The sequence below is a fragment of the Spodoptera frugiperda genome, chromosome 2 (assembly GCF_023101765.2).
Source record: "Spodoptera frugiperda isolate SF20-4 chromosome 2, AGI-APGP_CSIRO_Sfru_2.0, whole genome shotgun sequence".
NCBI lineage: Eukaryota > Metazoa > Arthropoda > Insecta > Lepidoptera > Noctuidae > Spodoptera > Spodoptera frugiperda.
Genome location: NC_064213.1, coordinates 1,886,971 through 1,900,653, shown reverse-complemented (window position 1 = coordinate 1,900,653; position 13,683 = coordinate 1,886,971). Strand labels below are relative to the sequence as shown.

At 34.7% G+C, this 13,683-nt stretch overlaps 1 protein-coding gene across 1 annotated transcript in view; it reads right to left on the bottom strand.

Moving 5' to 3' along the window:
• LOC118269422 (5-hydroxytryptamine receptor) overlaps positions 1–11,812 on the bottom strand; it is a 102,401-nt gene extending 90,589 nt beyond the window's left edge. Inside the window, exon 1 of the mRNA XM_035584528.2 lies at positions 11,549–11,812. The gene's annotated coding sequence lies outside the window, so the exon portion shown is untranslated. The remainder of the gene's footprint in view (positions 1–11,548) is intronic.
• Between the last annotated feature and the right edge of the window lie 1,871 nt (positions 11,813–13,683).

Here is a 13,683-nt window from a genome sequence, read left to right as displayed (position 1 = left end):
TTATGAAATAAATTTTCAGCTAAGCAGTTAGTTCTATTGTTGTTATTACACAAATTTTATAAATATTAAAATTTGTTTTTTTGGATATTTGTCTGTCAATCACGCTGAAACTACTAAACGGATTTTGATGAAATTTGGTTTACAGACAGGGTATGAGCTGACTTGGGTAATACTTATATCCCATGGAAACGTGGGCAAATCCGCTGTCAGAAGTTAAGTTATAAGAGTATGAACTATGCAAAATAATTTTATTAGAATCATAACATAAGAAAAGCTACACTGATTTTATGATACGTTAAGAGTGATAATCGACATGTTCAGTAGGGTTGGGGAAGGCAGTTTAAAAGGTTTAGACTTATCAGAGAACGTCTTCTCTATTCCATTCAAATGCGTAGTCTCTTAACTGCCTTAATTCCAGTATAGTTCAAGATAATTCTTACATAAGCCTGCCAATGAAATTTGATCACTAAACATATAACAATAAAGAGTAATTCCCACAAGTTCGAAAGGATAGAACGATCTATATAATAATACTTAAACAAACTGAACCGAAAGTTGTTTATTTGTACACAAGTACTGCAAAGTTTCAAATAACGTAACGTTTTTTGTTCCTTAAGTAAAATGATCATGTTTATCTTCTTTTACGAGAAAAGTTTGTAGGTCTCTTCTGATCGAAGGCGTTTATATTGAAGGGCATTCTAGGTCACGGGTAAGTGACGTCACATGGTAGGTACAATGGAAACTCAATTAATACGTTACTCGACGATAAAGTAAATTAAGCATCATGTTAGGTATTTTTGGGACCTCTATATAGGGAGAGTTCTAATTTGACGTATTCCTCTCGGGAGATGAGAATATCGGGTTTTCTAATAGTTTGTTTGTAGGCTTAGTATAATATCATTATTTAAAATAAATCCAGATAAACCTAATTAGTGACAAAATTGTTGATAAAAGTTTGCTTGCTAATTTAAAACGAATGATATTTCTGCCAGTATTAGTATTAATAAATGTTTATTGATGTATTGGCAATTGATAAAAAAATTGTAGTTAATTCTGGATTTTTTACCAAAACCAAAAATGTTGAATATCTTAGAAGGTAGCCACTTTACGACAAGAGACCTCAGGGCTTTTGTAGAAAATTTGTTGTATTATTACCTCCCAGAGAGATACGTCGAATTACAAGTCACCTACAGGGTGACAAGAAGTGGAATAATAATGGTATCTTCTTTTTTAAAGGGAAAAATAATTACTAATAATGATAAAATGCCAAGGCTTTTCGACATTGAGCCCCGGTTAACCCGCTAGGTAGTCCGCATCTCATAGTCTCTACTTAGTTTTTAAATTATACTTTGTTGTTACAAAAATAATAAAACATCTACTTTGCAAACAGCAATATTTTTCAATGAACATGTATAACAATTACTTAAGTATACTTAAGCGTATAAAATCTAAACTAATACAAATAAATTGACCATTAATGCTGTAATTAAGTAACGAAACAACCCAAATGTTCAAACTTTTTGCATTTATTGACTTTTATAGTCCTTTATTATGAAGACCTTATGAACTTTATTTCACCACTTACTTATGTTCTAAATTAAAAAGAGTACTTGAAAACACTCCAAACATAATACCATTATCATCACACCTTTTAATCATAAGAGGGGTGGGTAGAGTTTTGCTCATATATTATGCTACTCACTTTTCCCAGTTATGCCATTAAGGAAAGGAAAACAGTTGGCGCAAATAGCCATTACAATGTAATGCATGCAAATCAAGGTAATAATTTAAAAGTAAATAAATAAGGAACACGGCGAAAAAAGGCCAGTACTCAGCTAAAATGCCGAAGTCCGAGCACAACGGCTCGAGGCACGGCGCTGATTTTCAGCACTAGCTAGCCATGAGGCGGAGCCTATTACCATATACCAGGCATAATAATTGTATACTTAACAAAGTATTCAAATACCAAAAATCTTTGATAGATTCTGGGTAGTGATACATTCGATCAATTAAGGTTATCGAAAAATTTAAGATCCAAATTCATGAAAGAAACAAAAACATTCTCAATTCACTGAAACCGAATTTTCATTAAAATATCATCATTAAAACATTTCACCAGATGTTTCTTTTTCACGAAAATTGATAACAAAACGCACGAATAGAGCCTTGAGGCGAAACGTCTATTATTAATAGGATGTCACCTTTTTGAGTAAAATGGCAGACACTTTCCCAGCAAACGGTACAAGTTATGTGAGACTACATCAATTGATAAATATTTGTACGAACTTTCTACGAGACGATCGAGTAAAATATGAGAATTATTTATTTACTAGAAGCCTTACGATAGACGATGAAATAAATTATAATGTAAGATGCTCCGTTACGTTCCAATTTAGACGGTTCATTTTTTACAGCTTATTTTGTTAAGTACTTATGTTTCATGTCTCTTTTATTACTATTCCGACATCATCTTTTTTTTCAGATTATTACTTACTTGTCTACTGGCATATATTACTGTCTTGGGAGCCCGGAGGTTTAAGACGCTCTCTTTTCATGCATGAAGGTGCGATTAGAAACCTGCCGACGGCAAAGTACCCATGTGACATTTTTTTCGAGTTATATGTACTTTCTCAAATTATTTGGTTATTGTATTATTTCTAATTATAAGTTTGAAATTGGGTTTTTGGGGAATCAAGGATTGGGAATATTGGGAGGAGAAGGAATTAGACCTCCTCTTTCACACAACGCAAGCATTGTTTCACGTCAGTTTTCTGTAAGGCTATGGTATCATTCCGGTTTAACCGGCCCATTCGTGCAGAAGCATGGCACTCCCACACTTAGTGTAATAATATGTATGGCCAATGAGGCCGGTATTTGTAGCCAATTCCATCCATGAAAATGTCAACAGGGACACTGGAATCATAAGTAGTACTGATGGCTTTACGTCAGTAACATTCCCATCTTTATCCCATCGTATCATACATTTCCTAAGAAGGGTTGCCTAGAGATGTTCTCGGGGCAACAAGCATGTCTGCGCATAATTACTTATGGAACCATGACGAATATAATATACACATATGTGTATAAATTGATATTATATTCTATGTACAAAGAGTACTCAAATTCATTACAATATAATCCTTCACACGTTATTAGCTACCAACGCAAATATACGCACAAAGATTATTATATGTATATAACCATTTTTTATTGTCTTAAAACACAATAGCAATTCAAATAATTTATTTTACATTGTAGCAATATAACTCAGTAATTGTGTTTCGACTCTTATATGGTTTTTAATAACAGTGAAATATTAATCTGGTTTTAACAAAAATTAAGGCGTATCAAAGGTCCGTAATGAAATAAAGCCGAAGCTTTGTAGTCCTTTGATCCGGTTAGCATAGCGACCCGACGTTTGGGAACTTTATTATTGTTAATATACTCTTTTAATGTTATTGTGTGTTTAAATGTTGTACTTATTACCGGATTCATTTAGTGTATGTGTTGAATGACGGTGGGTTCAAAAATTATGTGTAAAGTTCTGAATTACACGAAGGTTGCTCTTGAATGTGACAGGAGTATTTCTAAAATAATATCAAAAGTAATTAATATTTTATCGTAACTGTTTGACGAGGAACTCGACTAGTTTCAAGCTTTGCTAGAGGCTCATATTCATGAGCAGCATTCCGCGACACATGACGCGACGATTGTCGCGCTGCTACTGACAGAAACAGCTGCAGTATATATGTATATTTAGTATGTCTCACGAAAGTTATAATAAAATAATAACTGTTATTTCTTTCTTGATTTCATAAACATAATTCGTAAAATGACGTCACCCTTTTAATCCCCCAAGGAGTGGACAGAAGTTTACAATATGCAATATAAAACCAACTTTTCAGCAGTTATTAGCGTATGCGTCACATGTAATTGGGATGACCTTATTGCCAATCCTCGCCACTAATTTGTGCATCCGTGCTATTACAGCAATCTAAACACTTTTGACTATTATGTAAGTGTAACATACAATTGCATATTATAATAATTCTTATGTCACACCTCCAAAACAGAATTAAAAAAAGCAACGGCACGCCTTTTATCCCCGAAGGGGTAGGCAGAGGTGCACATTATGGCACATAATGCCGCTATACAATGTGCACCCACTTTTCACCATTTGTGTTATAAGTCCCATGTAATAGGGGGTAAGCCTATTGCCATATTTCGGGCACATTTTCAGAATCTGTGCTACTATGGAGAAATGTTTGAAAATCAGAAAAAAGCCCAGCAATACTACGCCCGACCCGGGAATCGAACTCAAAACTCTTTGGCCGGCAGTCGCACTTGCAACCTCTCGGCCAACGAAGCAGTCTACCAGCATTATGTAAGTGTAACATACAATTCCATATAATAATTCTTATGTAACACCTCCAAAAAAGAATTCTCTTTATTATTTGCCAAGAAAACATTGTTTCACAGTATTAGTTCTGTAAGTGACTGGTAAGAAAATCAGATTCGTTTGAGACGGCTTATCGCTTATCTGGTCTAATAGTGTTATGACCTTTTTGTGTCGGAAGCAGTGACGTGCGTGGGATGCTTACAAAATGTTGATTATTGTCGAACGACTGTATATAGGGTATTAAGGTAAGTCGATAGTTGTTGTTAAGCTCGAAAAATAACAACTGGGAGTGATTATGCAGAGTTTGAGTTCAAAATGTTAGTAGGTACTTAATGATTAACGTGAATTTTTCTTTACTTAACTTAACTTCAATCTCCTCTTTTTGATGTCAGTTAATATACTAAAACCTGTTCTTAAATGTAACAATTTTTTTTAAAACCTCTTTGATGTCGGTTGATTATTGTGGTAGATTTTGAAATCGGTTTGACCAATTATGAGATAATTGAGCACAAGCCTTGTTCTTTTTTTAAGTCTGTTAAAGAACGTGTCAATATTTCACTGATATACTTTATGTCTGACTTAGGATGACTAAGGAATTTGTGAATTGTGATAGTAATGTACTTATTCAAAAGTTCGATTTTCAGTCTTTAAACATTATTCATAAGTTCTGAATATGTTAAGTAGAAATATATAGAGCTGAAAATCCTTTGTCGTATTATTTGTTATGATTCAAAAGAAGTCATGCCCTTGATATGAATAAACTCTTTCTGTAACACCTTGTATATTAGGTCGACAACTTTGGGATTTCGTTGTGGGTGTATTACAAGATATGAAATATATTTATTTGTAAAAAAGTAACTTAAGGACTTGTTTTGTTTGTAATACGAATGTTTTCTCGTACTAGCTGTTTTGTTGGATGAATTGTAGTTTTTATGTAAGCTTATTGTTTGACATGTTATTGTACCTACGCTACAAGATATTTTTTGTTATAAGATTATTGTTGAGATATGCTTATTTTTTTCATTGTGTAGGTCATGGGGTTTTTATGTACTGTTAGTTGATTTTTATAGTATTTAATACCACTTAACACTAGAAGGGCCATGGCCGTCAATTTGACGGCAAAATAATTTTGATGGCTAATAACTTTTTGTCTGTATTTCAGTTTGTATTCATATTTAATGACTTTTCATAACTTATGATTGTATAAGTTTTAACTTAATAAAAATAAATAAATAATGATTGATATGCGGGGTATGCTTACTCATACCTAATAAGACCGGACGCCGTCAATTTGACGGTACTTGAATACTTTGAAGTGTTATAAACAAAAGTTTTGTTTCTACCTTCAAGATAAGAAGGTATATATTTATATGTTGTGTTTATTGACATGACTTACAGTTTCAACTGATTATTTGAAGAGAATTGTCGTGTGTTTATTTTATAATGAATTCCAATCGGCGTTCCAACCAGCTCTCGAGTTTAGAAATAGAACGAGAGTTATCGCAACTTTGTAATATTGAAGAAGATGACTCAGGTGATGAAAGTGGCAATGAATTATCAGTAACGCATTGTGATAACGAAGATGAAGACTTTCAGCTAGACCAAGAAAGTTCTACATCTGAGGATTCAGAAGCCGACATACCAACTGAAAGTCATTTCGACAATGAAACGCAGGACAGTAATTTACACAGCGAACGTGGTATACGTAGAAGTCGTGGCAGAAGACCTGGATCCAGCGGAAGAGCAGTGCATTCGGGAAGTATAACACGTGGTGGGAGGCAAGTCAGAACGTCATCATTACCCGAAATAGGTATGAGACAAGTGGCTAGTGATGGCACTGAATGTGTATTCCTAGTTTTAGTGGTGGAACGACGGGCCGTCGAAGTCGGCAAAATGTACTGAGAGAAAACCCAGGTCCCACTCCATATGCAAAGCGGTATGTAGAATCCAAAAAAGTTATTACTTCTTGGCGTCTTTTTATTCAAGAATTTATATTACGACGCATAAAGTTGTGCACTGAAACTGAAGCACGTATCAAATGTCAAGATGAATCGTGGGAAATTTCTTTAGATGAATTAGATGCTTTCATTGGACTGATTTATGCACGTGGAGCTTACAACATGAGCCATTTAGACCTAGACATTTTATGGTCCTTAGAATGGGGTCCGCCAGTTTTCAAAAATACTATGAGTAAAAATAGATTCAAAGAAATAATAAAATATTTACGATTTGATTTGAGAAGCACGCGTAATACACGTTTATCTACTGACAAATTTGCAATGATTTCTGATATATGGAATAATTTTATAGAAAATTGCCAAATGTGTTACATTCCTGGTGAAAATATGACTGTTGATGAGCAGTTATTTCCATCGAAAACACGTTGCCCTTTTTTGCAATATATTGCGAACAAGCCTGATAAATTTGGAATAAAGTTTTGGTTATTAGTGGATGTTGAGAGCAAATATCTGTGTGGGGGTTTTCCTTATTTAGGAAAAGATAGTGAGCGCCTAAGTAATATGTCGTTACCAGAACATGTTGTTATGAAATTGTTACAACCTTACCTCAAAAAAGGTCGGAACGTTACAACGGATAATTTTTTCACATCTCTAAAATTGGCAGAAAAGCTTAGATCTGAAAGTACAAGTATTGTTGGAACAATGAGACGGGTGTGGCGACACATTGACATGTGACAAGTGACAGATGACAGAAGTCGCACATAGACTATCGACGAGCAAATCAACGGATGACGTCACAAATATCCTGCATCGCACATACGAAGTTTACATGCGAAATAACACGGATAGAAAATCCCAACGAACAACAGTTGGGCAGAAAGCCCGCCAGGCATGATCACCTCGCCTGGTCGGAGGATCCTCCTTTTCTTAGGGAACTTTACTCGCTGTTCCCTAAAGTGGTGACCCCGACGTGATTGAAACCAACCTTCACGGAGCAGATCAGCACCGTCATCCTTATCGCCATCTCCCTCACCCATCACTTCTCCGCTGAGCGGTAATCAAGTCGCAGCCAACCAGCATCCTCGGCCTCATCAGGGACCACCACACGCTACATCGAAGATATGCAGCCTGGTTCTTCCCTACGGCCTCATCAGCGTCTAGGCACAGCACTCTGCACACGGTCTGAGGACGTCTTCCTCCCGTCAACGCAGACGCCAGCCACTACGCACCTACCCTCGCAGCATCTATTCCCCGACTCACCGTGGGACACTGCGAGCTTCACTACTCCGACTCACTGGAGTATCACCCTGCACCGCTCACCCGACTCACTGGGCATTCAGCGGCACAGTTCCGACTCACTGGAACTAGGGAATTTCACTGGCTCTGGCATCGCTCATCTCAAGCATCGACAGCCGTCTCAACAGGATCGACCTCCGGTCTTGGGGGGGAGTGATGTGGCGACACATTGACATGTGACAAGTGACAGATGACAGAAGTCGCACATAGACTACCGACGAGCAAATCAACGGATGACGTCACAAATATCCTGCATCGCACATACGAAGTTTACATGCGAAATAACACGGATAGAAAATCCCAACGAACAACAGTTGGGCAGAAAGCCCGCCAGGCATGATCACCTCGCCTGGTCGGAGGATCCTCCTTTTCTTAGGGAACTTTACTCTCTGTTCCCTAAACGGGCAAGACGAGAAGTACCAGCGAATTGTAGAAACATTCGTACAAAGAGATATGAAACCTTTATACTGAAATCGGCAACAAACACAACCCTAACAATTTATCAAGGTAAACCTGGGAAAAATGTCATTGTATTGAGTACATTACACGAAAATATTCATATTGATGCTGAGTCAAAAAAAAAACTACCGGAGACTATACAATTTTATAACGAAACTAAGGTAGGCGTGGATATAATTGACCAAATGGCACGAAAATATACTGTAAGAGCTGGAACACGAAGATGGCCAGTCCACGTCTTCTATAATATTCTAGATTTGGCCGCCATAAATTCATGGATTATTTATCGCCAAGTTACAGGTGAAAACATTTCTCGTCATAATTATATTCTACAACTTGTAAGTGAACTTCGCGCAGAGTACGTGAATAAAAAACAAAGTGCATCAGCTTTTCAACGTTTGGATAACATAACTATTGAAGAAGAACAGCCTTCTACATCACAAAAAAGACGACAATGTCAAATTAATTCAAAATGTAAAAAGAACCGCACTTGTGACTTATGTACTATTTGCCAGAAAGCTGTTTGTGGTCAATGTGTAAAAAAAGTATTTAAAAAAATTATTTGTAATAAATGTTTTATGTAACTAATCAAAGTATTTAATTAAAAGCATTAATTAAAATTCGTAATTTTGTTTTTATAACACACATAGGTACATATTTCAATCATATTTTCTCCGTAATTATCATATACCGTCAATTTGATGGTCGCGGTCTTTGAAGGTATGCAATTTCCCCGACCCTTCTAGTGTTAATATTGCACTAGCTTTTATTCTAATAAAAAGTACATAGGCACGGTTAAAAAGAGATTGCCCTTATGGTCTCGATTCCCGAGTCGGGCAATGTATTACTGGGCTTTTTTTGATGTGGAATTGTGCTCAGTGTATGGCAATAGACTCACTACACACTCCCTATAACATGGGACTTATAACACAAATGGTGAAATGTGGGTGTATATTGTATAGCGGCATTAAATACGTGCCATAATTTACACCTCTGCCTACCCCTTCGGGGATAAAAGGCGTGACGTTGAATGACTTTATTTTATATAATTACTATATAGCCAGTAAATAGTGAATTTATATTCTAATTTTTAATTTCATACACTAACGAAAAATTCATTTTATAATTTTCCAGTCTGCGTACCGAAGGACCACCAACGATAAATTCACTACCCAGTAACTAATGTCCAAAATACATTTAAATATGCAAAGTACAAGTCCTGGGTAAGATTTAATCACATTAACAAAATGGTTGGACGAAAATTTCGAAGCAGTCCGTTGTAAAATTAACTTTTTGTTAGTCTTTCGAGTTGTTTAGATAGAAAATACTAATTTAAAATCCATTATAGCTCACAGATGTGGCTGGATATAATTAAAAATATCAAGTTTTTCTAACATTACTAGAATAATAGTGTTAAAAAGAATCATTATTATAATAGTGTAGAGTTACAGTTTTTATTTGTTAATTGATATTCAACTGTACCTAATTTTAATTAAGGACCATTTTGAATATGTCTAATAAAATAAAAATTTGCTTAAGTCTTTGACTGCCAATAGAAAACTGTTGAAGGCAAATCCTCCGCTAACGTCGGTCACCGGTGACCACCACGGCGTTCAATGTGTTAACTAACACCACTCTTCGTTTAAAAAATGCATCGAATTATTCGTTAGTTCGATTATTAGAAACTCTTTTTAAGGGGAGAAAATCATCCATTGACTTCTCTCGCCTTGGGCGAGGCGAGAGGGAGTGTCAGACTCTTACTGACTAATTATTAGAAAATTAAAATATTAAGAATAGAGGCGTCAGGCGTTATTTCGGAAATCCATGTTAAGAATACGTTTTTAATCCAGTGTAGTGGTAAATTGTATTCTACAGCGGAATGAAAACTAAAATAAATTGTTATAAAATTGATCCCTAATAAAATTATATTGCACCATTTTTCTTTATATGAGTTCCGTATAATATTACCGTATACTAGACTTTATTTATTAAAAACAATTATTGCCATAGTCTCGCAATATTAGAAATGGTAATCTTCTGGGCATATTTCAAAATGATGGGTAACCGATGTTTAATTATATATTGGTATACATTAAACTATTTATTGTTTTATAAACATTACATTATGTAGTTTTAAAAATATGTTTGTCTGAAGGAGTCTAGCATATATCGTGTCGTATCGTCTTATTTTAATTTATATAAATTAATAATAATTTTCTTTTGTAATTGGTCTTATGTAACTAGGTATTTGATCCCACATGTATAATATTATTATACAGATTTTGTAAACTTGATAAAATGGGAACCTGTATTCAGCTTTTTGCCTACCTCAGCCACCAGAGATCAAGGACCAAATCTGTAATTGTATTTTAGATACTTTTTATTGGTACTTGGTTTGTGGAAAGAAATATTTTTTTTTTTTACTTTACGTGTATTACGGCACGTAATGCCACTGTATAATGCACATCCACGTCCCATGTAATATTGAGTGAGCCTATTGCCATATACCGGATATAGTTCCAGACTCCGTGCTACTACTGAGAAATTTTCGAAGTCTAAGGTATAAAGAACTGAATATCGAGCCCAAAGGCGTGCTATTGGTGAGGCTATGTCCATCAGTGGAAGAAAATGAGCTGATAATATCTAATTATCAAAAAATATGTTTTATTTAATTGTGAGATATATTTATTTTATCAGTATTATGTATTTAAAAAATATATTGTATGCAACGTTTTCTATCCATGGAACGGCAACCATTTAAGTGCTCTTATAAGTACGTGCATTCTTTTTTCTGAAAATAGAAGTCTATTAATTAGAAATAAATGAATTACGTTTAATAAATAAGGCAATCGTTAACCTTTAAAAAGAGATTTTAAAAGAGAACGATACCATTAGATTTTATTACTGGCCTTTATAAAACAGTATTAAAATACTTAAAATATAAAATAATGACCTAATCCACAATTATTATAAACACCAAAACCTGAATAGAACGCAAATATTTTTTATTTGAAATTACATGCATAATATACAAATATTAGCATATATTCAGCCTAATATGAGAAAAAAGGTGCGTGCCTAATTTATTAGTCGTTACAGGGTCACATCCACACATCGTCCCATCCCTTATAAGTGTCACATAACTTACTGAAGATAGCTCCAGGTTAACAGAATTAATTAAAAAGGAAATAAACGGTAAATTAAATAAATTCTAAAGATATAACAAACGAGTTTAAAAAGGATTTTTATGTTACGTTACGTTTTTTTAATGCGAAGCAAGATTAGAATTTTTAATGCGCGGTTCTCTGTTTTTAAACGATTACAGCTTTAAATTGTTAATGTTTCTGTGAATTGAATTTTTTGTACGTAAATATATTTATTATATTATAACAGTAATATTTATTATATAGTATAATAATAAATAAAAGCACAATACCTGGCAGTAACAGTTCAAATCCTAATATCTCCAATCATTTTATCATCGAAATGTTGGCATTTCTGCTACCCAACGTCTGAAATGTACCACATTATACGCGCAAGCACTGGCACACGACACTAAAAAAATATATAAAAAAAAATCCGTTTGAATTTATAGAACGCGCGTTTTTTTAAATTTGGAACATCGGTAAGATGGGTTTGTGAGGGGACGTGCGTGTCGTCCAACAGCACAGAGAACACTGAGGGGATGAGTTGAGGCGCGCGCAAAACTGTTGAATCCGTGACTGGACCAAGTCTCGCGAGCATATTTTATATGTATACAGTATAGTACTTAGGCAGCTATGTGTATATAAAATTGGGCGCTGCACTAGCCATTGTTGATGGTCTTTTTTACATTGCTTTTTTTCTGTTTGCATTTTTTACGTAACGTGTGGTATGTTGGTATATACATTTTATTAGGGGTCTTGGAACTATTTTTTTAAAGAAAAAAATACTTTGCAAGTGTTTAGTAATATTTCCAACTATAATTACAAAAAAATTTTTATTAGACAAGTAAAATTACACATTATCCTACATTAAAGTTCAAAAATACAATGTTTAGAGTATATAAAATCAAAACCACGTTTTTTTACTGAAGTCATCTAATTTATGAGGTCATCTATTTTCTGGGGCCAGTAGAATACCAGCGCAAGGCCCTATCTTGCACATGCTGAACTAATCCCATTTCATCGCAGACTTAGCACATAATGTATAAAACCCATACAATACATAAAATTATTATTATCAAATCTTTGCATAAACTGTACCTGCTTATTATTTTATTTTCAGCTATTTGTCCCACTGCAGGGCTACTCTCTCTTTTCCACTTGTCTCTTCGTAGAGCTTTCTGTGCCAATCTTTTTTCATAGGCATCGAGTTCATTCCGCCATCTCCTTCTGTACCTACCTGTCAATTTTTTTTTTTACGTGTGAAATAAATGTTTTTCTTTATTTCATATTTTATTCAAGATAAACCGTTTTGTCAAAGGTTGTATATAATTATCTGATATAAATACGTTATGAACTACCCTTTGACTTCCCTTGACTTAGTAATTAAGTATTATCAAACGCAAAATATAAAATGAAATGAATATGAGGTGTTTTTGACATATTCTTTGACACAAATTAAATGGTCGATGTTTAAAAACTCATGCAGATTACGACCTTATTTCTTTGCAATGAGAGTTATTTATTAGTTTTCATACGTTTCAGGGGCTATTAATTATTTGATTTTATACATCATTACCTTTTTCCCTTTGAAGATTATAAAACGTTTGTGTTTTTCTCAACACATTTATAATTAATGTAATTTGACGGACATAATCGATTTTTTTAGGTTTTTTTCTGCAATACACAACAGAAATCTAATAATAATTGACTGCCTCGTTAGCCGAGTGGTTGCAAGTGTAACTGCCGGGCAAGAGGTATCAGGTTCGATTCCCAGGTTGGACGAAGTATTACTGGACTTTTTTCCGTATTTCGAAAAGTTCTCTATAGTAGCACGAGCCTGGAAAAGTGCTGTATATGGCAATAGACTCACCACCTATTACATGGGACTTACAACATAAATTGTGAAAAGTGGGTGTACATTGTACAGTGGCATTATGTGCCATAATATGCACCTCTGCCTACCCCTTCGGGGATAACAGGCGTGAGGATAAAAACAACAGAAATAACCTATAAATAAGTATTCTCGCTCTTCCCTGAAGGAATAAAAAGTGAAATGATACAAACGTGTCTGCGAGAGACCAGGGATCGCTTAGTCTAACGTTCGCTTCGTAAGTAGTCAAATCAAATTCTGTCACGAACCAAAATTGCAGCAGAATTCAATACTAAATGTATAGAAATGTATAGAATTGTACAGTTTTAGTACTAAGTCGAGCTGTAACCGACGTGAAATTTAAGACGTCTATTGAATTTTATTTAAATGTAGCATTCCGAGTTATTGTCGATTCGATGACGTTTGGATTTGAACGGATTTTCAAGTTACGGGTTGTGGTTTGGTTTTTTATGATATTCTGATATTGTATTGACTGACTACCTGACTGAAAGTGATCTATCAACGCATAGCCCAAATCACTGGACGGATTGGTGA